Raw genomic sequence first — 26,094 nt, 5'->3', positions numbered from 1 at the left:
AGGTAGGCCTCACAAGAGATATAAAGATTGCATGAAGACCAACATTGCTCATGCTAGTTTAAAACCAGATCAGCTACATCAGCATGCAAAAGACCAAACAGGCTGGCGTGCTCTCGTACGACTTGCTTATGACAGCTTTGAAGAGCAGTGATGCGTACGCCTCACTGATGCTCATGAGAGGAAGAAAGCAACAGCAGCAGATGCACCAACAGAGCCAGGATGTTCCCCTTGCCCCCATTGTGAACGACCATGCCGTTCAAAGCTTGGACTCCTTTGCAACGTGCAAGTCCACAACTGGTGAGACTGCACAAACTCAAGACATCTTCGTCGGACACGATGGACTACCTACTATATAAATATTTCTAATTTGTTCTGAAAAGTGGATGTTGTTAGTTCCAACAAGGATGCAGAGGGAGTGGAGGATCTCTGAGGAAAGCAGAACAAGGGACTTGGAGAGTGGCAGTACTAGAGAAAGGTCCAGAAACATCCTTCACAATTCTTATATCCATGTTAGAGTCTTGTCGACCTCAAAATGCCTACCACTGTTGTTCTCCAAGTGCCCTCTGATGCCCTCACCATGCCTGAACCTGCCAAACTTACCCATCCCTGTGCCTTCCTGTCATCCCATCCCCATTCCAGCCCTACCAGGGACCCATGGCAGTAGGGGGTCCCATGGCCATCAACACTTGGGGTCCCGCTCCCCCGTGGAATCAAGTTCCCTGACCCCATTCCTGGACTGAGGACCCCATGTCCCAACCCCTCCACCACACTTTGTATATAGTCAACAGTTCATGCATGAAGTAAATAGTGTTCTATATGTAAGTTTGTTTTGAGCAGTGTAGTTACCTAAGTTAAAGTTAAAAAAAATGCTTGAACACCCCCACATCCCTCATGATTGTGGGAGCTGGAAGGGGTCATCATAGGGATGGGGATGGAGGTGGGGCTGCAGGCCCAAGAACCCTGCACAGGATGCCATAGTGAGGGTCATTAGAAGCCACTGGTGAAGACCCCCTTTTGGATCCACAACCCATCCTTGTAGGCTTGGTGGTTGGGGGCCATGCCTGGCTGCTCGTAGCCTGGGCCAGCCTCAGCCATTCATCCCTGAAGGAAGGCCTCCTCCTTACTCTTCACAATATTGTGGAGGGCACGTGGGGAACATTCTGATCTCTCATGTCCAGGTGGGTCAGCAGACAACAAAATTGTGCCTTCTAATGGCCAAAAGCACACTCGACTGTAATATGCGCCCAGTTTAAGTGGCTGTTAAAAAGATCCTGGGTGAGGTCTAGGTGGCCAGTGTATGACTGCCTGAGCCAGGGAATGGGTGGGTAGGCCATGTTTCCTTGGTGCACAGCAGCATGGCGACATCCCTGAATGCAAGCTCCTCCTGGGGAATTCATGTCTCCATCTCCATCCTCCAGCACAGGCTGGAGTTGTGGAAGACCTGCATTTTGTGGGTGTGGCCCAACCGCCTGGCATAGGTGTCCATAAATCATCCCTGCTGGTCGATGTGGCTTGCGTCACAATAGAGTGATATCCCTTTTGGTTAATGTAGCGAGCCACACTTTGGTCTGGGGCATGGGTGGGGATGTGTGTGCCATCAATGGCCCCAAAGAAGTTGGGGAGGCCCAGGGTGGAGAACCCAGCCATGGCCATGGCCATATCCCTGAGGCAGATGACCCTCCAGAGCAGGGTATCATTGATGACTGTCACAACCTGCAAGGGAAGGAAACCAAACACACATGTGGGGGAGGGAGGGAGGTAGGCCCTGGGCCTTGAGTGTATTTCCGGCCCCCTCCTGGATTGCTTCCCCCTGAGCCTTCTGGCTCCCCCACTGTCATGAACCCCCAGCATTGGGTATGTGTGAGAGCCAAATGGGACATTTGGGGTTCCCTCTTCAGCCCTCCCACCCCCATCCTCCACCCCATGCCCTGAGGATCCCCCCTGGCAGGACCTCCCCCCAACTTCCATGTGAGGCCTGTGGACCGAGCGTGCCTTACTTGTATAAGCACAGCCCCAACGGTGGACCTGCCCACCCTGAATTGGTTCATATTGGAATGGTAGCTGTCTGTAGTGGCTAGCTTCCATAAGGTGATGGCTTTCCTCTTCTCCATGGGGATGGTGTATCACAAGTAAGTGTCCTCCCTGCAGAGGGCAGGGGTGAGCAGGTGCACAGCTCCAGAAATGTTGTTTTCCACATTTGAATGTTCTGGATCCAACACCGGTCATCTCACTCACCCATGACAAATACATGAACTGTTATATATAAATGGTGGCACTGGCATTTTCACTAAGTATAAGAAAGACCTGCTGAAAGAGGCAAGGTCTTACCTACTAACTTTGAAACAAAAAATCTGAATATGCTGATCAAATATGGATGTGTTTTTCTGTAAGTATTAGGAAGATTCTGTCTGCTTTCCTTCTTATTGAATATATGACTGAATAGATAGTATTTGACTTTTGTCCTGTTTCAATCTATCATATTCGTATGTTAAAATTAATTTAAAAGAGAAATTTTAGAAAAAAAGATTTGACTCTAAGTAGGAAAAAGAAATACAGTTGAACAAATCAAGAGACAACATTGAAACGGAAAACTGAGAAAAGTTATATGAGAGCTTTTGCTTATATCGCAACTTTAAAACAAGAAAATCAGACGCCCATGATAAAGTCATGCATTTCACAGCCTATATCCTTGGAAGCACAGCAGACTAAAGATCAACTATGTAATTGTTCTGAAAAGAAAATGTGTTTTGTCAGTAATGTAGATAGCAACAATGTTCCAAAGGCCTGAAAAGAGAGAACTGATAAAACAAAGGAACTGTTATTCACATAAAATATTTTTTTGAAATATCAAAGTAAGCTCCACAGTTACTTATTTTCCTTGTAAAGAATGTAATTTTCTTAGATCCTGATCCAAAAAGGTCAGCATCTAACTGTCTGTTAAAGCATGTGCTTAGAAGTCCCAGTGCCTTCAGGCTTAAGTGCTTAGCTGGCTCAAGGCCCTTATTGCGGAAGATATCTTGTTTATGAGAATGACTGGGAGTCTTACAAGAAGCTCAGAATCAACAAAAGTAGAAACCAAGTGATGTTGTTTACATTCTGATTTGTAGGCATGGGTTTGATAACATATCCTCAAGTCCATAGAAATGCTTTGTGCTGTTTGTATTGCTCAGAGGAAGAAATGTGGCCTGTATCATGCTAGCATTGAAGGTCTTTGAGCTGCTTATGGACGAGATAGAAATCTTAAGTATCCTAGTGATTACTTTCCTTAGGCTTAAATACACACTTTTGAAGAAGAATCAAAAGAAAATCCTAACATAAAGAACATTTTAAAGATATTTCCAGCCTTGCCAGTCAAAACTCAGAGAATCAATTAGGTTAGGAATTCAAAAGACATTGATGTGGAAATGACAGAAAAAAACTCTTCATTTATAAGAACACATATTCAGAGCACTGAACTCCTATCTAAGATAATACAAATAAAAATTAAGAGTCAAAACCCACTGTTGAAAGTAAGTGAAAATGTATTCTCCAGCTTCTACCAAGCAATATTTTGGGGGAATACACAGAAGTGACATGTTAATATGGGTATTTATCAACTGGAGAATAAAACCCCATGTGAAGTTTTCAACAGCAAAAAGGGCATTGCAGTAACATGGCCAGTTAAAAATGTCCTATCGTACTAACAGGGTGTATATTTAATATGAACTCCCACAGTACTCTCAAGCTCTCAAAGAGCTACTGACAAGTTTGTGGGAAGTAAAATCTCTAGGTCAGCCTCGCTCTGGTCCAGTACAGTATGTCCAACCATTTTGATGGCATAGAGGAAGTAAATGTACTGTGAAAAGGGACTTGTGATAATCACTCAAATCATTTGTTTTGGAACTGCAATGGATAAGGGTAATGTAGTAGCAGTGTAGTAGCAGTAGACGGATTGTTTCCTTTTTGATAACTAAATAGACTTTTCTTTTCACTCAGGGGCAACTTTGTAAATTTAAACTATTCCATTATACCATACTGTAAATGTCAGATTTTTGGGGTGAGTACGTGTTCAAATGCAATCTATTAAGATTTATAGTTGAACCAATCTAACCCAAGCTACAGCCTGATCAGCAAGAAGATCAGACAATTTATTTTCTGGTACTGTACACAATGACCTAAATACCCTCTAGAATTCATGCCCTCCATAATGGCAAACTTATTGGTCTAGATGACATTGATCTGAATAAAGTACTTCAGACCAGCAACAACAACGCTTTCACAATCTGTTTAACATATGTTCAGCCACAAAGACCCAAGAGCCGGTAGTGAGTACATGTTGTGACACTTCTGAAACCAGGGAAGGACTCAGTGACGCTGAAGGGCTGCAGACATCTATTATGATTTTGACATCTGTACAAACTGCACAAGCATCGCATCTTAAACTGACTATCACAACACTGAAAATAATTTATCCCACAACAAGCTATATTTCATCTAGGTAAATCATGCGCTTGTCAAGTGCTAAATATTAGTCAGTAATATCATTCAGTACATCGCAAATGGCTTTGAAAAAGTTATGGTAACAAGCAGTGTGGTCATGTTGTATGCTGCTGACAATGAATCACTAAAGACTCCTCTCTAAAATTCTGCAACATGATGTAAGACCACCACTTTGTAGTAGTGGTGCAATATCTATCAGAGAACTGATTTTTTTTCATTTAACTGTACAGGAAACAGTTGGAGACTATGGAAGCAATGACAAAGATAAAATGCCCATCACAAGGGACCACACTCTTGCCAATAATTTGAAACATCTACACAAATGGCCCACTGATTTATCTCAGAACCAGAAATGTTATCTATTCTGACGATCCTTGTGTCCCTGCCCAGACCAAGGATTTCGCCCAGATTTAAGGTCTGTTAACAATGGTGCTGTTGGAGCTATCTTGTTATTAACCCAAGAGCCAGTTTGCTCCGATCCAGGCCAAACATGAATGACTATTTTCTACATTTTGGAATCAAGAGGCCAAGAGACAACTCACCAACATCTGGAGTGGGGTACATCATTTGCCCTCGGCTGAAATTCTATCTGACTTAAAGTGATGGTGGATCACACACTGTCCATCAAAGCACACATGGAGAATGTGAAAGGCAAAGTTAGAACCTCGAATAAGACAATACTTGCACATTCCAAATGGGGACTTATGCCAGTAACAATAGGATCTCTTAATGGTTGCACTTTGCTTTTCGATGGTCAAATATGCATAACCAGTGTGAGAAAGATCATCTCATGTAAAGATCTTGAACTCTGTTTTGAATGACATCTGCTGCTACATTATCAACAGATGCAAGTATAATTTATGTGCTTCCCAGAATCATTCCATTCGGTATCAGGACATAGGACACAAGCAAAATGCAGTGAACATGGTGAGTTAAAGATATCAGGCATCCATTGCATGGCCATATCATAGCAGTGAACTGTGTGGCATCACAGAAAAGCTTCCTTGCTGCAAAGGAACTGCTTAAAAAATCACTGACAGCTACATGACTGGAATGCGGTGTACACAGCTAGACTATGTGTACACTAGAGAGTTTTGTTGCCAAAACCTGAAGCCTGTCCACATTCCCAGGGTGTTCTGTTGACAGTAAATTGATAGAATGCAGCGTGTCTGTCGAGAGGGTTGTGCCACTCCCACATGAAGTAGAACACATTTATTTACAGATTCTGTCAGCAGAAAGCCAATCTGGGGCTGGGTCTACACAGAGACGTCCTTCTATCAGCTTCATGCTAAAAAGTAGTCTTGCAATTGCAATGACTACTCATTAGCATATTCCTATGTCTCATTAGTATAGCCGCTCAATCTCACTGCCAAGAGAGTTGGTGGGTCCAGCAGTAAACAGGCCATGTAGACAAGTAAACATGCTTCTGCTGGTAAAAAGTCCCTATGTCACCAGACCCATATGCCTCTTAATCTTGCCTCCCATGAGGCCTTACCTAACAGCTCTCTGAATTTACCAAAATTTGCTTTCCTGAAATCCATTGTCTCTATTTTGCTGTTTTCCCTTTCACTATTCCTTAGAATCATTAAATCTATGATTTATTGGTCACTTTCTCCCAAGCTACTTTCCACTTCCAGATTCTCAGTGAGTTCCTCCCTATTTGTTAAAATCAAATCTACAACTGCTTCCGCCCAAGTAGCTTTTTCCACCTTCTGACATAAAAAATTATCATCCCTGAAGTCCAAGAACTTTCTGGATACTCTGTGTATCACTATGTTACTTTCCCAACATATGTTGTGATAGTTGAATCCCCCATCACCACCAAATCCTGTGCTTTGAATGAGTTAGTTGCTCAGAAAAATCCTCATCCACTTCTTCTACCTGGCTAGGTGGTCTGTAGTAGACCCCTAATATGACATCGCCCATTTTAACCTAACCTAGACACTCTCAACATCTTTATCGTCTGCATATATCGCCACCTCAATCCAGGTCCACATTTTGAATATATAGGGTCACACCTCCTCCCTGTTTACCCTGCCTAGACTTCTTGAGTAAGTTGTAGCCTTCTATACTGATATTGCAACCCATGTGTATTATCCCATCAAGTCTCTGTAATACCAGTTATGTCATAGTTGTGTTTATTTATTAGGATTTCATGTTCTTCCTGCTTAAGCTGCTGGCAGGACTTCTCTGTGTATACCCAGCCTGGGTATTCTGGGGAAGCCCTCTGTCAACAGACAGGGTTTCTGGGACACCAGGCAGCCCTGTCTGCTGTGTTTCTGGTTGGCCATTCTGTCACAAGAGTGGCTGGGCCATCTGGCTGCTGTCTGTCATCAGAGAAGATTTCTCTTTTGCTCTGCATGAGATTTGTCAAGAGAAGTTTTGTTGGAAGGTATCTTCTAAAAGAATCTTCTGTTGACAGATCTCTGTAGTTTAGACATAGCGCTAGAATTGCCTGACAAGGATGTCAAACTGCTGACAGCCTTCCCAAGATGGTTCTGTTCATGTGATGATATTTACAGAGCTTTGAAACAAAGGTTGGTAGGTTGAATGTCAATGTGCAGTAGACGAGCTACTCCAGCTATGCAGACACTTGACTGTGGTAAAACACAGAAGATGCTGGTCTGCCATCCTAAAGAAGCTGAGCCAAACAGGGCCGAATCAAGTGCCTGACACAGGAGAAGCCTATAATTTCAGTGCAAATATGTGAGAAAAAGATGGTCATGTTGCTTTATAAAGAGATTCAGACATCTTACATTTGGAGTAAAAGACTTTAGCTGTGTCTCTGAAAATCTCCAAGGACATCCACGTATGGGTTCGATAAGCAGGTATTTTGGAAAATTTTTTCTGACTCTCTGGATCTGTAAAAATTGAATGGAAATATCCCAAGAACACATTCTCACAAACTTGATTTTGTTCTTATGGTAAAAAAAATGTAAAGATCGTTTCTTGTGATATTTTCATAGAAGCTAAAACAGTGAAAGGCATGCAAGGACTATATCAGTATCATTGATGTCCTCTCTGCTTTTTAGAAAAATAATCTACCTCATTCAGACCCAGCTTGTAACAGATGGTTAGTGCCTTCCTTTTTACGCCTTTTGGTGCTGGGGCAACCAGAATCCCCGTCCTGTACAAACACTAGGGGACTCTAGTTAGTGCAGTCTTATGGCCAAGTGCCCTTGGATACCATCTAACAATAAGTAAAGCTGAGCTCTTGAACTGAAACTCTTTCTGAAAGATGTGAGTGGTGGCTGCTATAGTTTGTGTTCCTTTAACATTCCCATAGGCTTTGTGCACATCAAAGATGTGATGCAGTTTGGAACTGCCACCAGTACAGTTTCTCTCTCTCTCTCTTTCTCTCTCCATTTCAAAAGGACCCTGCACACTTCAAAATCCTCTTATTCCTGTAACCAAATAGGATTTCAAAGTGTGTGGGGTCCTTTCTAAAAGGACCCCATGTAAATGAGCTGCACATGATCAAAAGCTGCACATTCGAAGTGCTGCAGCCGCTGTTATGCTAATGAAGCACTGCATATTCATGGCAGCATCTCATTAGCATCTTTCAGTTAGGTTCATTATCATGCCCCCTTCCAAGTTCTGGGGCTAGTGTAGACATAGCCAAAATGAATTGGGAGTAAGGGAATTTCTAATTTGGGCAGATATTTCAAAGTGCCCCCGTCTAGACTGCCTGTCAGCACTTCCAAGATAGCAGCTTCAAAATTCATGCGGCTGCCATTATGCTAATGATGTGCTGCATATACATGGCAGTGCCTCATTGGTATTTCCCTGTCTGTGTCATTTCCATGCCCCCTTCGAAGAAGGGGGCTAGTGTAGGAACAGCCTATCTCTCTCTCTCTCTACCTTTCTCTCTCTCTCTCCTGTCACTATATACTTCAATGGCAAAATATGGTCCTTATGTATTCTTCTGATGTTTCTGTGTTCTGTAATATCGTCTCTCTCATCTGTTTTGAACTCTAAAGTCAGTACTGTAGTAACATGAAAACATCCCATGACACTTGCTGTGACTGCTGTGAAACCAGATGTGAATTTCCTGTTTTTAATTAGCTTTAATTGCCCTAAAGAAATTATAGAAACAATGGAAGTGAAAATATTACATTTGTTTTGAGTCTTAAAACTAATTGTACCTCAGATGACTTTCCTATATACTGTGCCTGGGGCACAGTGCAATTAAAAATACCTTCTGGTAACATACAGCTAGAACTTGAGTATTAGCACACACCTCCGCTTTCTGGTATTAAAGAGTCCTCTGCATGGCTTGGAAAAGCTTGAAAAATGGACCCCTTGCATGATCACACTTGTTTTTCTCTACTTCAACTGGGAGAACCCATAGCAAACTTGGGCCTCTTCCAAAATTATTTTACCTGTTAGGCATTTGAAAGTTAACATTGACAGAGAAGGAGGCTAAAATTAACTGCTATAGGTTAGCCTTTTTTTCTTTTTTTTGAGTTTCAGCAATTAGAATGGAATTATGCCCAGAATACATTTTGTATGGTCAGTGTCTTCCAGGATTCTTGGATTCTTACATTAGCTGTGTCTACACGTGCACGCTACTTCGAAGTAGCAGCACTAACTTCGAAATAGCGCCCGTCGTGGCTACACGCGTCGGGCGCTATTTCGAAGTTAACTTCGACATTAGGCAGCGAGACGTCGAAGTCGCTAACCTCATGAGGGGATCGGCATAGCGCCCTACTTCGACGTTCAACGTCGAAGTAGGGACCATGTAGACGATCCGCGTCCCGCAACGTCGAAATTGCCGGGTCCTCCATGGCGGCCATCAGCTGGGGGGTTGAGAGATGCTCTGTCTCCAGCCCCTGTGGGGCTCTATGGTCACTGTGGGCAGCAGCCCTTAGCCCAGGGCTTCTGGCTGCTGCTGCGGCAGCTGGGGATCCATGCTGCATGCACAGGGTCTGCAACCAGTTGTCGGCTCTGTGTATCTTGTGTTGTTTAGTGCAACTGTGTCTGGGAGGGGCCCTTTAAGGGATCGGCTTGCTGTTGAGTCCGCCCTGTGACCCTGTCTGCAGCTGTGCCTGGCACCCTTATTTCGAAGTGTGCTACTTTGGCGTGTAGACGTACCCTCGCAGCGCCTATTTCGATGTGGTGCTGCGCAACGTCGAAGTTGAACATCGACGTTGCCAGCCCTGGAGGACGTGTAGACGTTATTCATCGAAATAGCCTATTTCGATGTTGCTACATTGAAATAAGCTATTTCGATGTTGGCTTCACGTGTAGACGTAGCCATTATGTGCCCCGAGACACAGCATTTCCAGTGCCCCGCCACAACTTTGTGTTTTCCATAAACAATGAACTTTTAACATTTAGGTGCCTCTAGACCATCAACGCCGGAGGTATGTCCCTCCTTTGCGCACTTGAAAGTCAGCACAGGGCTTTTCTTCATGCAAATTCAGGTTTGTACACTCAGAGGATTCTAAGGGATCTCAGAAATTGTTAACCTGTGTGTGTGTGTGTGTGTGTGTGTGAGTGCACGTACATGCATACATATACACAACCATCATGGGAAATGTTCACGTTAATTATTTTCCATCCATGTGCAGAATAAATTTTGTTATGCACACCAAGGCATGTGCAGATGTGCACTGCCAATAGAAACACATTCTGTCTACTATGGATGGCGGTGGGGTCTCTACTAATCAGTTGAGTGGCATGTAAAACTCTCCTGGGTAGATGCCCGAAGCATTCAGACTATAGGCAACACTGATCACGGAGAAACTCTTGATGGTCCTAGCATTAGTGACAGCACCTGAACCTTTGAAGATTATTAGATCAGCTGAGATACGAGGAAGGATTTCAACAAAGCCATGAGGTCTTCTTCAGGTCAGAGGGGGAAGGTTAGTAGGTTTTGGAAGAGTTCAAAGCAAGAGTTAGCCTGCTGCAGTTAAAGTTTAGATTTAAACATTGAGAACCATCCCAAACTTCCCAGTGCAAAATCAGTATGTTCATGGAACATCCATAGTATTGTTGGCTGCCTACCTCATTTCAGCCTGTTATACTATCACTTGTAAGGAAGCATGCTTTTATTTTTTCCTTCTCAAGAAAATAGGTGTCAAGAGAAAAAGGATCTGCACTATCTGGCTACGTCTACACAGAATGGTACTCCTGGCAGCTCCATGCTAACGAGCAGTCTCGCAATTGCAAATAGCTGCTCATTAGCATAATCACATGGCTAATTAGCAGAGACACATGAGCTCTCAATCTCAGCACAGGCTGCTGCCATCAGTAAACAAGCCATGTAGACATGCAACTGCCAGCTAAAACCCCCTCCGTCACCAGTCCCTTATCCCTGATCCTTGTGGGTATCAGGAGGCAGGAGTTAAGTATGCAAGGTGGATCACATTACTTGAAGTTGCTCTGGAATGATAGACCATTGGTGTTGTGGGACAGGATGGGTAGAGGCAGGGAAGTAAATTTTCAAATAGCCCAACTACATTGCCCATCCAGACATTCATGCCTAGCATTGCAATCTTAAACACAATGGCTACCGTTACACTAGCAAGTTTTGCGGACAAAACCCTATTTTTGTCAACAAAATTGGAGGAACGTCTACATAAAAAAGGTACAGTTTGCCAGCAAAATTCAGCACTTTTGCTTCAGCCATGAGTTAGAAGGCTGCTGTCAACAGATTTTGTCAACAAAAAAGCTATGTGGACACGCAGGGTGAGGGGGCTTCTTGCAACAGCCAGGGCATCCAGGACAATGAGCAGGCCTGTCTGCTGTGCTTGTGGGTGCCTGTTTTGTCAAGACAGCAGCTAGGCAGTCCAGCCACTCTATTCACAGAGCAGAGCACTCTTCTGATTGGCTTTTGTGTGTGGCCAAACTCTGTGGACAGATGTTTTTTCAGGAAATCTCTTGTGACAGTGACTTCTGTCAACAGAGCTCTGCAGTGTAACCACAGCCAATGTGTACAGCAACAAATAGCCTTGCCTCATTTTAGAGATGTGGGAGGGGGCACGGAGGCTAAAACAGATTGTTACTGGATCAACATCATACAACAAGTGAGTAGCCAAACCAGTTATGGAATTGAAATCCCTGATTTTCCATCTTGCACTTTGGGCATTAGAACTCATAAAGCCTGTTACCAAACAAATTTCCTCCACCATTTTTTGTCCTATTTCTGTAAAGCACCAGAAAATCTTTGCAAAGTGATGGCTGCACCCAACTATTTTTGCAGTTTGTTTGGTATGTATAGTGTCTCATTAAAAAGTAATATCTACTTTTGTTTGATGTGGGATTTTCTAACTTTTAGCTTAAGTAAAAAAATTTGTCTTTTGAAATTTACTTGCATTTAATAACCTGCTTCTTATGTGTTACTTCAGAGATCATAATGTTTTTCCCACCATGTCAAAAAAGCTTAATTTTACATATTAAATAACCGTGAAATATGTACTCTGAGAGCAAGTGTAATTACAGTCTGAAACTATGATGCAATTTTAGAGAATGCTGAAACAATGGAGATTTGCAGAGCTTTTTGCATCTCATCATACAAAGACTTTATTTTTGTGAGTCATAGGCTACGTCTACACATGCACGCTACATCGAAATAGCTTATTTCAATGTAGTGACATTGAAATAGGCTATTTCGATGAATAACGTCTACACGTCCTCCAGGGCTGGCAACGTCGATGTTCAACTTCGACGTTGCACAGCCCAACATCGAAATAGGCGCAGCGAGGGAACGTCAACACGCCAAAGTAGCAGACATCGAAATAGGGATGCGAGGCACAGCTGCAGACAGGGTCACAGGGCGGACTAGCGCTTCCGGGGCAACAGCTAGCCGCTCCCTTAAAGGGCCCCTCCCAGACACACTCAGCCTGCACAGCACGCGGTCTGAGGAGCCATAGGCACACAGACCCCGGGCGCCGCAGTCATGGACCCCCAGCAGCAGCAGCAGCAGCAGCAGCCAGAGGTCCACCCAGCCCTCCCGGCAGGAGCAGGGCTTGCCCTGCTCCATGCCATGCGGGAGGCAGCTGAGCACCTCCTTGCTACCCCGGAGGAGGAACTGCCCCCAGGGCAGCAGGGCTCAACCCCTAACCCTGCAGCACCCCACCCCGCCCCCCGACTCACACGCCGGCGGCTGTGGAGCTACCCCACCAGCACCGACTGGTGGGAGCGGCTGGTGCTTGGGGAGTGGGACGACGACCACTGGCTCCGGAACTTCAGGATGAGCCGGCAGACATTTATGGAGCTGTGCCAGTGGCTCACCCCCGCACTCAGGCACCAGGACACGGCCATGCGGCGTGCCCTCCCTGTGGAGAAACGGGTCGGCATCGCTGTCTGGAAGCTGGCCACTCCCGACAGCTACCGATCAGTGGGACAGCAGTTTGGTGTCGGCAAGGCCACCGTCAGGGCTGTCCTCATGGAGGTAAGAGAACCCACGGGGGGAGGGCAGGGCAGGTGAGGGGGGCCCGGGCAGAGGAGGGCAGGGGAGGGCAGGGCAGGGAAGGGGGGCCCGGGCAGAGGAGGGCAGGGCAGGGCAGGGCCATGCACACCCTGCTCACCCCTCATTGGTGCTGTCCCATGTGCTTTCTCTGCAGGTTGTGCGTGCCATCAACTCCATGCTCCTGCAAAGGCTCATGAGGCTGGGGGACCCAGATGCCACCATCGCGGCCTTTGCCACCCTGGGCTTCCCCAACTGCTTCAGGGCTCTGGATGGGACTCACATCCCCATCCGCGCTCCGCATCACAGTGGAGGACGATACCTGAATCGCAAGGGCTACCATTCTGTCGTCCTCCAGGCCTTGGTGGACAGCCAGGGCCGTTTCCAGGACATTTATGTGGGCTGGCCTGGCAGCACCCACGACACCCGGGTTTTCCGGAACTCGGGCCTGTGCCGCCGGCTGGAGGTGGGGACCTCCATCCCCCAGCGGGAGATCCCACTGGGGGACACCACCATGCCCTTCTGCATCATCGCAGACGCGGCATACCCCCTCCGGCCGTGGCTCATGCACCCGTACATGGGCCATCTCTCCGCTAGCCAGGAGCGCTTCAACGAGCGCCTGAACCACGCGCGCCAGGTGGTGGAGCGCTCATTTGGCTGCCTGAAGGGACGCTGGAGATGTCTCCTGACCCGCCTGGATGCGGGCCCCAACAACGTCCCCCAGATTGTGGGCTCCGGGCTCCAGGGGGGGCTTTCCTCCGGGGCAGACTCTGGTTGACTTGATGAGGATCTAAACATATCTACATGGGGAGCTGACATTTGATGAGAGAGCTCTTCAATTTAGCAGGCAAAAGCCATGTCTACACGTGCACGCTACTCTGAAGTAGCGGCCCTAACTTCGATCTGGGGCCACCCCCGTCACTTGCCCCTTTTACAGGGAGCTCAGGGACATCCTGGGCCCCCAGCACACCTTCTCCCCACCGGCCACCCTTGATACTTTGGCCGACGAGCCCCAGCAGGCCCTGCAGCCAGAGTCCGCCCCGGAGGTAAGCCCCGCACCCCGGGGGCCCCCCCCAGAGCCCACCCCCGGGACATCGTGGCAGGAGGAGGAGGAGGAGGGGGGGGGCTCCTCCTCTGCAGAATCCAGGCTGCAGATCCTCCTCCTGCCATCCCGGAACAGCAGCCGGGCCTCCGCCCCCCCGGGATCTCCAGACTGTGGGAGTGGACCGACAGGTATGTACCCCCCTCTGGTGTACACCCCTGGGCTTGAGGGGCTGGGGGTAATAGATATGTGTCCAGGGCCCCCCACATGCTCACATGGCCATGGCCCCAAGGACAGCAGGGCCATGGCCCTCACAGCACTGCATCAGCCCCCGCCCCCCCCCACCCCGCACGACAGTGCCATGCCCCATCGCCGGGGCAGGGGGGAGCGGAAAGTCGAGGGGCCCCCGGGAGGAGGGGGTGGGACACCCCGCAGCAGCAGCAGCAGCAACAGCAGCAGCAGCAGCATGTGATGGAGTGGGGGGAGTGCCAAAGGGAGACTCAGGCTACATATGAGCACCAAGAGCCGAATAGCTCCCAGGGGCAAAGGAGGATCCTGGGGCTACAGCTGGCAGGTGACACCTCTGCCCTGAACAAAGAGGAGGGAGGACCTGAGCTGGCTTGGAACTGGTGGGGGGAGGGCGGGGGCCACAGGTACAGGCTTGGGGAAGGGAGAGCTGGAAGGCAGCCAGCCTGAGAAGGGGCAAAGCTGCATCCCAGAGGGGCACCCCTTGGGGTCTTCTCCCCACGATGGGTTAGAAGGACTGTCTCTTCCGACAGCTGGTGCTGTCACTCCTGGGAGAAATTGGGCATCTGTGGCCTAAGAAACCTCTCCTGCTGTCAGACCCTGTGGAGTGAAGTGAGAGTCGCTCCCACCAGGGGACGGGGTGCAGTGCAGGGGGACCCCTGAACCCCATCCATCACAGCAGCATCTCCTGGGGACAGGGATGGGGAACCTGCAGAACAGGGCTGGGGGTACAAAGGCCACGGCTTGGGGCCCACACTAACGCCTGTCTCCATTCTTCTTCCCCCCCTCCTCTCCTGTGTCCCGTACCTGCACCATCAGAAGGACTGGAAGAGAGCGCCGGCGAGGCATCAGTGGTCCCGAGAGCCCTCCGGGACCATCGCTCCAGGCCAGCCCCTCGGCTGAGGACCGACCGTCCCCACGGCGGGCTAGACGGTGGATCCCGCGCCACCACCAGCCGACGGCGACGGACCCCCAGCTGCTGGCCATCCACCGTCGGCAGCTGGAGGTCGCGGAGCAGCACCTGCAGCTGCAGGAGCGGGTGCTGGCCTGGCGCCAAGAGGCATGAGGGGCCTACATGGAGACTTTCAACCGCCTGGTGGACTACCTGGCCCCCCATGCCGCGCCGGCCGCCGCAGCGCCCGCCGTGCCTGCTCCACCAGCCACACCACCAGCTGCTCTGCCCGTCGCCATCCCGTCCGCCGTCGCCCCGCTACCCACCGCCAAGGGCCGGAGCGCCGAAGGACTCCTGGAGCCAGCTGAGACTCGCCGGGCATATCTTCCGGTCCGGCCCGCCCCCAGCCAGCCCCGGACAGGGCTGAGACCGCGGCGGGGTCCCGGCCGGCCAACCCCAGTGCCGGACTGTAGGGGCGAGGGGCCCGGGACGTGGCCCCCCGCTTTTATATAGTTCGGAGTTATTATTTGGTGCCCCCCATTTGCCCCGTCCCCCCCATGTAAATAGTTCTCCCCTTTATCCTCCCTGGTTTTCTTTTTATTAATGAGGACACTTGTTTCTTAGTATTGTTTTATTTGTATATATTAGTTTGTTTCCACATTTTGTATATAGTTTGTTCTTGTTTTATATATTTACAGTTAAAAAAAAAGTTGTCAAAGAAAAACCAGTTTAAGTTCAGCCACAAGTGCGTGCTGTCATTTGTCCAGGAAAAGTGGGAGGGGGGTGCGGTGGGGTGCTCCACGGTGTCGGCGTTGGGGCAGGAGTGTGGTGGAGGAAGGGGCGGGCAGTGGGGGGCCTGGGCAGAGTTCACCCCGCGGCCTCATCATTGAAGTGGGCCCGCAGGGCCTCCCGGTCCCGGGTCCCTTTGGGGTCCACCTGCCGACTGGGGGCAGCAGGTGGCTGGAAGTCTGCCCTGCCGGCCTCCGCAGCCCAGCCCTGGAAAAAGGTCTCCCCCTTGCTCTCCACGAGGTTGTGCAGGGCGCAGCAGGCACCCACAATCTGGGGGATGTTGTTGGGGCCCACATCCAGGCGGGTCAGGAGACATCTCCAGCGTCCCTTCAGGCGGCCAAATGAGCGCTCCACCACCTGGCGCGCGTGGTTCAGGAGCTCGTTGAAGCACTCCTGGCTAGCGGAGAGATGGCTCGTGTAGGGGTGCATGAGCCACGGCCGGAGGGGGTAGGCCGCATCTGCGATGACGCAGAAGGGCATGGTGGTGTCCCCCAGAGGGATCTCCCGCTGGGGGATGTAGGTCCCCGCCTCCAGCCGGCGGCACAGGCCCGAGTTCCGGAAAACCCGGGTGTCGTGGGTGCTGCCAGGCCAGCACACATAAATGTCCTGGAAATGGCCCCGGCTGTCCACCAAGGCCTGGAGGACGACAGAATGGTAGCCCTTGTGATTCAGGTATCGTCCTCCACTGTGATGCGGAGCACGGATGGGGGTGTGAGTCCCATCCAGAGCCCCGAAGCAGCTGGGGAAGCCCAGGGTGGCAAAGGCCGTGATGGTGGCATCTGGGTCCCCCAGCCTCATGAGCCTGTGCAGGAGCATGGCGTTGATGGCACGCACAACCTGCAGAGAAAGCACATGGGACAGCACCAATGAGGGGTGAGCAGGGTGTGCATGGCCCTGCCCTGCCCTGCCCTCCTCTGCCCGGGCCCCCCTTCCCTGCCCTGCCCTCCCCTGTCCTCCCCTGCCCTGGCCTCCCCTCCCCTCCCCTGCCCTCCTCTGCCCGGGCCCCCCTCACCTGCCCTGCCCTCCCCCCGTGGGTTCTCTTACCTCCATGAGCACAGCCCTGATGGTGGCCTTGCCGACACCAAACTGCTGTCCCACGGATCGGTAGCTGTTGGGAGTGGCCAGCTTCCAGACAGCGATGCCGACCCGTTTCTGCACTGTGAGGGCACGCCACATGGCCGTGTCCTGGTGCCTGAGTGCGGGGGTGAGCCACTGGCACAGCTCCATAAATGTCTGCCGGCTCATCCTGAAGTTCTGGAGCCAGTGGTCGTCGTCCCACTCCCCAAGCACCAGCAGCTCCCACCAGTCGGTGCTGGTGGGGTAGCTCCACAGCCGCCAGCGTGTGAGTCGGGGGGCGGGGTGGGGTGCTGCAGGGTTAGGGGTTGAGCCCTGCTGCCCTGGGGGCAGCTCCTCCTCCGGGGTAGCAAGGAGGTGCTCAGCTGCCTCCCACATGGCATGGAGCAGGGCAAGCCCTGCTCCTGCTGGGAGGGCTGGGTGGACCTCTGGCTGCTGCTGCTGCTGCTGCTGCTGCTGCTGCTGCTGCTGGGGGTCCATGACTTTGGCGCCCGGGGTCTGTGTACCTATGGCTCCTCAGACCGCATGCTGTGCAGGCTGAGTGTGTCTGGGAGGGGCCCTTTAAGGGAGCGGCTAGCTGTTGCCCTGGAAGCACTAGTCCGCCCTGTGACTCTGTCTGCAGCTGTGCCTCGCATCCCTATATCGATGTCTGCTACTTTGGCGTGTTGACGTTCCCTCACTGCGCCTATTTCGATGTTGGGCTGTGCAACGTCGAAGTTGAACATCGACGTTGCCAGCCCTGGAGGACGTGTAGACGTTATTCATCGAAATAGCCTATTTCAATGTCGCTACATGGAAATAAGCTATTCCGATGTAGCGTGCACGTGTAGACGTAGCCAAAAAGTCAATGCTCGGAAGTTGAAGGTAGACAAAAATCAGAGTGAAAATAAAGTGTACTTTTATTTTTTAACCATGAAAATAACTAACCATTGACTCCACTTCAGGGGAGGTAATGCACTCTCCATCACTGAACATTTTAAAATCAAAATGCAATGCTTTTCTTGAAAATATTTTGTAGTTGTAGCACAATGTAGAATCGTAGAGCCATAGAACAATAGAGCTGTAAGAGACCTAAAAAAGTCATCAGGTCCAGCCCCCTGCCCTAGGCAGGACCAAACCCATCAGATCAGCCCATAAGAACATAAGAACGGCCATACTGGGTCAGACCAAAGCTCCATCCAGCCCAGTATCCTGTCTACTGACAGCGGCCAGTGCCAGGTGCTCCAGAGGAGGTGAACCAAAGACAATGATCAAGCGATTTGTCTCCTGACATCTGTTTCCAGCTTTTGAATAAAGTCTAGGGGCACCATACTGTACCCTTGGCTCATACCTATTTATGGACCTAACCTCCAAAAATTTATCAAGCTCTTTTTTAAACTCTGTTAGAGTGCTGGCCTTCACAGCCTCCTCTGGCAAGGAGTTCCACAGGTTGAGTGAGTGGTGTGTGAAGAAAAATTTTCTTTTATTAGTCTTGAACCTACTACCCATTCATTTCATTTGGTGTCCTCTAGTTCTTATATTATGGGAACAAGTAAATAACTTTTCCATATTCACTTCCTCCACACCATTCATGATTTTATATACCTCTATCATATCGCCCCTCAATCTCCTCTTTTCTAGACTGAAAAGTCCCAGTCTCTCTAGCCTCTCCTCATATGGAACCCTTTCCAAACCCTTAATCATTTTAGTTGCCCTTTTCTGAACTTTTTCTAATACCAGTATGTCTTTTTTGAGGGGAGAAAACCACATCTGAACACAGTACTCAAGATGTGGGTGTACCATAGTTTTATACAGGGGAAATATGATATTCTTCATCTTATTCTCTATCCCTTTTTTAATAATTCCTAACATCCTATTCGCTTTACTGACTGCCGCTGCACACTGTGTGAATGTTTTCAGAGAACTATCCACTATAATTCCAAGGTCCCTTTCCTGATCTGTTGTATCTAAATTTGCCCCCATCACCTTGTATGTATAATTGGGGTTATTTTTCCCAATGTGCATTACCTTACACTTACCCACATTAAATTTCATTTGCCATTTTGCTGCCCAATCACTCAGTTTGCTGAGATCTTTTTGAAGTTCTTCACAATCTACTTTGGTTTTGACTATCCTGAACAGTTTGGTATCATCTGCAAACTTTGCCACCTCACTGCTTACCCCTTTCTCCAGATCACTGATGAACAAGTTGAACAGGATTGGTCCCAGGACTGACCCTTGGGGAACACAACTAGTTACCCCCCTCCATTGTGAAAATTTACCATTTGTTCCAACCCTTTGTTTCCTGTCTTTTAACCAGTTTCCAATCCATGAAAGGATCTTTCCTCCTATCCCATGACCACCTAATTTACATAAGAGCTTTTGGTGAGGGATCTTGTCAAAGGCTTTCTGGAAATCTAAGTATATTATGTCCACTGGATACCCCCTGTCTGCATGTTTGTTAACCCCTTCAAAGAACTCTAACTGATTAGTAAGACACGACTTCCCTCTGCAGAAACCATGCTGACTTTTGCCCAACAAATCACGTTCTTCTACGTGTCTAACAATTTTATTCTTTACTATTGTTTCTACTAATTTGCCCAGTACTGACGTTAGACTTATCCGGTCAGTAATTGCCAGTGTCTCCTCTAGAGCCCTTTTTAAATATTGGCTCCCTCCAGCCCAGACAGGACTTTGTCAAGGTGAGACTTAAAAACCTCTCGGGATGGAGACTCCACTACTTCCCTGGTTAGACCATTCCAATGCTTCACCACTCCCCTAGTGAAAAAGTTTTTCCTAATGTTCAACCTGGACCTTCCCAACCTCAAGTTGAGACTATTGTTCTGTGTTCTTCCATCCGTGACCACTGTGAACAGCCTCTCTCCAGCCTCTTCGCAACCTCCCTTCAGTAAGTTGAAGGCTGTTATCAAGTCCCCCCTCAATCTTCTCTTCTGCAGACTAAACAGTCCCAATTACCTCAACCTTTCTTCATAAGTCATATGCTCCAGACCCCTAATTATTTTGGTTGCCCTCCACTGGACCCTTTCCAGTGTATCCACATCCTTCCTATAACTGGGGGCCCAGAACTGTACACAGTACTCTAGATGCAGCCTCACCAAAGCCGAACAAAGAGGAATAATCACTTCTCTGGATCTACTGGCAACGCTCCTCTTGATGCAACCTTATATGCCATTAGCCTTCTTGGCTACAATGTCACACTGTTGACTCGTGTCCAGCTTCTTGTCTACTACAACTCCCAGGTCCTTTTCTTCCAGTCGGACCCCAGCATGTAACAATGCTTGGGATTCTTCCGACCCAGGTGCAGGACTCTGCACTTGTCCTTATTGAACCTCATCAGATTTCTTGCAGCCCAGTCTTCCAATTTGTCTAAGTCACTCTGGACCCTATCCCTATCCTCCAGTGTATCTCCCTTCCCCCTAGCTTAGGGTCATCCACAAACTTGCTGAGGGTGCAATCCAACCCCTCATCCAGGTAATTGATAAATATGTTGAACAGAACAGGATCCAGAACCGAACATTGGTGCTCTCCACTAGAAACCGACCGCCATCCTGACATGGAGCCGTTGACCGCTGCCCGCTGGGCCTGACCTTCTAGCCAGCTTTCTATCCGTCTTACTGTCCATTTAGCCAATACACATTCCTTTAACTTGCTGACAATAATATTATGGGGCACCATATCAAAAGCTTTGCTAAAGTCAAGATAAATCACATCCATTGATTTTCCCCTATCCACAGAGCCAGTTATCTCATTGTAGAAACAAATCAGATTGGTCAGGCATGACTTGCGCTTCATGAATCCATGCTGACTATTCCTGATCACTTTCCCCTCCTCCAAGTGCCTCAAAATGACTTCCTTGAGGAGCCCCTCCATGATTTTTCCAGTGACTGATGTAAGACTGACCGGCCTATAGTTCCCTGGATCATCCTTCTTCCCTTTTTTAAAGATGGACACTGCATTTGCCCTTTTGCAATCATCCGGGATCTCTCCCGATCTCCACGACTTTTCAAAGATGATGGTCAAGGCTTGTCAATGACATACCAACTCCCTCAGAACCCTTGGATGAATTAGTTCTGGGCCCACGGATTTATGTATGTTTATCTTTTTTAGATAGCTCCTAACCTGTTCTTTCTCCACCAAAGGCTGTGCACCTTCATCCCACACTGAATCACTTATCGCATTGGTCTGGGAGCTGTTCTTGTCCATTAGACAGAGGCAAAGAAAGCACTAAGTACTTCAACTTTCCCTATATCATCTGTCACTGGGTTACCTCCCTCACCCAGTAGGGGCCCCATGCTCTCGCTGATCACCTTCTTCTTGATAACATGCCTGTAGAAACTTTTCTTGTTATCCTTCACATTCCTTGTGAGTTGCAATTCCAGTTATGCTTTTGCCTTCCTGATGACTGCCCTACATTCTTGAGCTATACATTTATATCCCTCCCTAGACATCTATCCAAGTTTCCACTTTTAGTAAGCTCCCTTTTTGTGCCCAGGTTTTCCAAGGGTTTCCCCAGTAAGCTAGTCTGGTCTCCTACAATATTTACTTCCCTTGCTGCTCGTCAGGACAGTTTCTTTTTTCGCCTTCAATAGGGCTTCTTTGAAATACTGCCAGTTTTCCTGGACCCCTTTTCCCTTCATGTTAACATCCCAGGGGATTCTGCCCATCAGGTTCCTGAAGGAGTCAAAGTCTGCTTTTCTGAAGTCCAAGGTGTGTAGTTTGTTTGTTTGTTTGGGAAGTCCTATGAGTTATGGTATACATGAGAACAACAAGAAGTCCTGTGGCACCTTATAGACTAACAGATATTTTGGAGCATAAGCTTTTGTGGGCAAAGACCCACTTCATCAGATGTGTCGCTATACAGGAGGTCAGACTGATATACCTGATTAAAGACCTTCTGGTTTCATAACCTGTGACTTCTCTATTAACTTTAATTCTGAAGATAGTGTAAGGTTTAGTTTGTATTTTGAGATGTTCTTTTCTATTTTCAGTTTGTCCTCTCTGACCTTTCTAAGCTTTTTGGACAAAATATACAATGTATGAATGGAAAAATAAACAATTATGTTAATGCAGTGAATGGTTCATACAGCTGAACTGAATATCTCATTGAAATGAGAAAAGTTGCCGCAACTTCTCAACTAAGCTTTCTCATCAGAGTGCACAATATTTCCCCTAGTCTGTTTACATCTTCTGATTTCTAGATGAATTGACTTCTCTGAAAGTTTTTACAGAGATTGTTTAGAGTCCTGGCACAAAGAGATGCATACTGATGCTGCAAATTAGGACCTATACCACACTGTCTAAAAAGCCTTTTTTTTCACCAATGGTGGGGTATTTACTTATGAGATTCCATGTTAATATTGTACGGTCTCATTAGGTAGCTTTTCAATGAACTGTGTGTCATCTCCTTTGTACTGCTCTTTGCTATTATTCTATATCAGCAATTTATCAATCAATCCGATTTTAGGTCCCAAATCACGTGACATTATGCTAATGAGGTGTGGGGAATTTGCATCCACACCTTATTAGCATCTTTCGCTCCGTGTATTAGCATGCCACTTCTGAAGGAAGTGGCCTATGTAGAAACGGCCATGGAGTGGAATACTCCTAAAGCTGAATTTGGAATGACCCTATCATTGTCTTTAGCAGCAAAGGACAAGAGGAAGACAATCATGGATAAAAGGAAGACAAATATGGCTTGACATAAATGTGTTTCTGACAACATTTTGTCATTTCTGTTTTGTTTATTGGAGAAATCACACAATTCAGATGAAATATTAAACAATATTCCTACATTAGGAATGAATTGTCCTGAAGTCAAATTATTTCGAAGCCCGCTGCACCTGGCATGTTGCACAGAATTGTTAGCTGCATCATGTGATTCCCCCTCCCATGCAATGATTAGTTACAATGTAATTCCAGATGGGGTTTGCACCTCACGTGATTGAAAGTCTATCCTTGAAAGAAAATAGACAACATTTTTACGTGGAAGGCTAAATTAAAAAATTAACAAACAGTAGGTTAAAATCATTTTTACCTTAATTATTTAGCAGGGACAGCCTCTTGATATAAGCCATGTCTACACTAGCCTGCTACTTCAAAGTAGCAGGCAGAACTTTGAAGTAGCACACAACCAGTCTACGTATGCCGCTCGCTACTTCGAAGTTGAAATCAACCTTAGGCAAGGAGATGTCGAAATTGCCATCTCAAAGAGAAAATGGGAATAGCGCACTACTTCGATGTCTAATGTAAAACAATGATGTGCACAGATGCTCAGCGTTCCACTACTTTGACATAGCAGGGGTCCACCATGGCAGCAATCAGCTGGTATATGGAGAGGTGCTGTCCAACCCCTGTGGGGCTCTATGGTCTGTGCATACAGCAGTTCTTACAGACCCATGGACCTGGAAAACCTGCTGCAGGAAGCTGAGAGCATTCAGGCAGCAGCCATAGCACCTGTTGTGCCTGCATGCCCCAACCAGACCCCCAGCAGCTGACAGTGAGGGATGATGACCAGCCAGCCACCTGAGTGACCCCAGGGCTTACCCTCTGAGCCAGCAAGGGCTCCCTTGCCTCCACCCAGAAGGGCAGGAATCACGGCCCCTCCTGGACTGAGACCAAGATCTGGGACCTGATGGGGCTCTGGGGTGAGGAGGAGATGCTCCACGTAATGGGAAGCAAGCTGCCCGAGGGCCTGGCCACCTGGGATCAACCTGCCTGCACTTCTGACCATGTCAGGAGTAAGATAAAGATGTTGCAGCAGGGTTATGCCTGGGCTCAGGGCTCAGGGCTCAGCCAGCTGGCCAGGGGCTGCCCCCACTGCTTGCCTCTATTACCAGGAGCTCAGGGACATCCTTGGCCCCCATGACACCTCCTCGCTCCCAGACATCCCGGACACTGTGGCTGAGGAGTCCCAGAAGGTCACGGAGCAGGATTCAGGTCTGGAGGACATTCCTGTCACACCTGGGCTGCAGCCGGAGGTGGGCACTGAGGTGGAGTGGTCCAGTGAGGAGGGGGAGCTGGTGATGGACCTCCCCTCCCACACATCCAGATAGGCATCCGCCCGATGGGCTTCTCCCGACTGCAGCAGTGGGCCCTCAGGTACATACCCCACAGGGCACACACCCCCAGGGCCTGGAGCAGGGGGCACCATCCATGACTGAGGGTCCCCCATACCTCAGGCAGACCCCAGCCCTCCCAGGCCCAGGCAGACCATGGCCCCAGAATGGCGGCATGACCAGTGTTTGTCAGCAGTCGCCCCCATGAACAGAGCCACACTGTGCCCCTGGTGTGGCAGACTGCATAAAAGGGCCACCCACAGAGCCACTGCACCCTCCGATGGGGGACAGGGGATGGGAACCCGGCACCCATAGGGGGGACAGGGGCCAAGGGGGACAGGACAGGGCTCAGTACTTACGGCCTTTTTCTCTCTTCCCCCCTGCTTCCACAGACACACCATCCAAGGACAGGAAAGTCTCACTGTGTCTGTGGTCCCAGTCAGCCCCCTGGAGGCATCAGACAGCGGCCACTGGGAACAGCCACCTGTGCCGGTATGGGCCTCACTTGCCAGAGCCAGAGGTGAATGACCAGAGTCCCACTCATGGCTGCCTCCCCCAGGCACCAGGTTGAGGTCATGGAGCGGCACCTCTGCCTCAAGGAGGGGAGGCTGCCTGGCACTGAGAGGCCTGGGGAGCATTTATGTGCACCTTCGATGACCTGCCAGTCTCCTACTAGGAGCTGGTGGCCCTGATGCCCCCTTCTGTCACCCCACCACTGTCCCCACCTTCTTCCCCCTGGCTGTCCCTCCCACCATGACGCATCAGGGGGGGTAGCTTGGGGGGGTTGGGGGGAAGTGTGCAGGATGTGGGGGGGTTCATACAAGGGGTGGGAGGGGAGAGTGCAGAGACCCACCAGGGTGGCCAGGATATCGCTCACTGGGACCCCTGCTCAAAGTACCACTGAAGGATCTCCTGAATGTGAATCCCATCCTGGAGGGCCTGGCAGCTAGTAGTGGCAGCTGACTGGGGGTAACCCCTGCCAGACTTTACCACCCAGCCCTGCTCAAAGGCCTTTCCCTTACTCTCCATGATGTTGTGAAGTGTATAGCAGGTGCCCATGACCTGGGGGACATTGTGGATGCCCATATCCAGGACAGTGAGGTGGCAGTGCCACCACCCCTTCAGGCAGCCATAGGTGCACTCAGCTACCTGGTGGGTGTGGTTCAGGTGTCCATTGAACCGCTCCTGGCTGGCTGTGAGGTGGCCTGTATACAGCCACATGAGCCAGGGCTGGAATGAGCACATTGCATCGGCCACAAGGCAGAGGGGTACGGTGGTGTCCCCCAGTGGAATTTCCCTCTGGGGATGTAGGTCGCTGCCTCCAGCTGGCAGCACAGGCCCGAGTTGTGGAAGACCCGTGCATCATGGGTGCACGTATATGTCCTGGAACCCACCCCAGCTGTCCACCATGGCTTGTAGAACCATGGAATGGTAACCCTTCTGGTTAATTAATTGTCCCCTGCTGTGCTGCAAGGCATGGATGGGGATGTGGGTCCCATCAAGGGACCAGAAGCAATTTGGAAACCCCAGTGTGGCAAAGACTGAAAATGGCCATGTCTGGGTTCCCAGTGTGTATGATCCTCTGCAGAAGTAGGGTGTTGAGTGCATGGACCACCTGTAGGGAGGGGATATAGGTACCTGTAAGGGTGAGTGGGGTGTGCCCAGCCCACCCCAGAGTCCCCACACTTGGCCTCCAACTCAGGCCCCCACTCTGGGCCCTCCCCAGCCCACTCCCTGGGACCCTTCCACAGCCCCCTTACCCAGGACCCCTACCCAGACCCATCTCTGGGATCTCCACCCCCTCCGCCCCGGTGGGTGCGTACCTGAGCTTCCTTACCTGCATGATGACTGCCCCAACTGTGGCCTTGCCCACGCCAAAGTGGTGTCCCACAGAGCAGTAGCTGTCTCAAGTGGCCAGCTTCCAGACAGATATCGTGACCCCCTTCTCGGTGAGGAGAGTGCACCGCATCCAGGTGTCCTGGTTCTTTTGGGCAGGGGTCAGCCACTGGCAGATCTCCAGGAACATCTGCTTCCTCATCTGGAAATTCTGGAGCCACTGGTTGTCGTCCCCTCCCCCATGACCAGTTGCTCCCACCACTCGGAG

Source organism: Carettochelys insculpta, chromosome 1 (genome assembly GCF_033958435.1).
Source record: "Carettochelys insculpta isolate YL-2023 chromosome 1, ASM3395843v1, whole genome shotgun sequence".
Lineage (NCBI taxonomy): Eukaryota > Metazoa > Chordata > Testudines > Carettochelyidae > Carettochelys > Carettochelys insculpta.
This window is presented reverse-complemented; position numbering follows the sequence as displayed.